The sequence below is a fragment of the Eriocheir sinensis genome, chromosome 9 (genome assembly GCF_024679095.1).
Source record: "Eriocheir sinensis breed Jianghai 21 chromosome 9, ASM2467909v1, whole genome shotgun sequence".
Lineage (NCBI taxonomy): Eukaryota > Metazoa > Arthropoda > Malacostraca > Decapoda > Varunidae > Eriocheir > Eriocheir sinensis.
In genome coordinates, this window is record NC_066517.1 from 5,099,168 (window position 1) to 5,100,701 (window position 1,534).

The following is a 1,534-nucleotide window of genomic DNA, read 5'->3' on the forward strand; positions in this document are numbered from 1 at the left end:
AAGTCAGAATTTCAACTCAGAGAGAATTAATAGTTCATAAAGAAAATTATGTGTTCCTTTTCACTTTCAATTTATTTACTTTGTAGTATTTTTTTCTTAGTTTTTTTGTACCTTGCATATGTACTTCGCTGCAGATGATGGAGTTGGGATAATTAATATAATTTTGGTGTCCTGAAATACCAATATATCAGGGAAAATCCACCCATGATTTTCCACAGAGATTTGATAAAAAAAAATTTGGGGGGGGGGTTATTTTGTTTTCATGCATTTTTCAGTGAAATCAAGCCATGAGAAAAATAACATATTTTAGTGAAAAATTATCACATAAAAAAAACTAAAATGGTCTCAATGGCAACATTTTTTTTTTCCAATCTCTACATATGAGCTTCTTGATAAGCCAAGGAATATATAGAAATAGGTGAATTACACACACACAAAAAAAAAACACGCGAACGCACACACACACACACACACACACACACACGCACACACATAAGCAATATGATATACTATGTGCCTTGCCACGATTAATATCATATCCATCCAATAGTATTAAAATTCATATTCATACAATATAACATTCATATTCATATTCACATCAGAATGTATATTTTCATCGGATTTATATCATATCATATCCTTATTATATTACATCGCATTCGTACTCATAAGATATTAAATCCCAGTCATATGGGATTCACATTCATATCTTATTCATATCATATAACCATATATTATTCATATTCATATCATATATTCATATCATGTGGCCGAATTGGTAGAGTACTGGGCTCACATTCACCGCGTGATGGACGACGCGGGTTCGAATCCTCACGCTACCACTCGGATTTTTCAGTCACCGCCGAGTGGCTTAAAACTACCCACATGCTGTCCTGAAGACCACCCATCAACCCGGACTCTAGAGGAAGCCGTCCAAGCGAATCAAGAACGAGTTCCGGGGGGCAGCATGAGCCAATGCAAGATGGCGCCACTATAAACACTCGCCTGCGCCAGAACGGGCTGGGCCGACCATCAGGCCCCACCTGGAAGAAGCCTTGGGCCGACCATCAGGCCCCACCTGGAAGAAGCCTTGGGCCGACCATCAGGCCCCACCTGGAAGAAGCCTTGGGCCGACCATCAGGACCCACCAGGAAGATGCCTACCGGCGCAACAGGCAGCGACGTAAAAAAAAAAAAAAAAAAAAAAAAAAAATCCATGTCATCTTTATATTCATATTATTATATCATATTCATATTCATTTACACATCATATAGTACTCATAGCATATTTATAGAATATTACATCATATTCACATTATATTTCATGTAATCACATCAAAGAATATTCATATTTATATATAAAACATTTCTTATACAGGTTATATTATTATGTTTTATAAATATATAATTCAGCCTATGTTATTAACTGTTACATTACAGGCTATTATATTAACTGTTATAGTACAGACTTTATTGTAATTAACTTATCATACAGGCTATACTATTAACTGTTGTAATGCCGGCTAAGCCCTCAT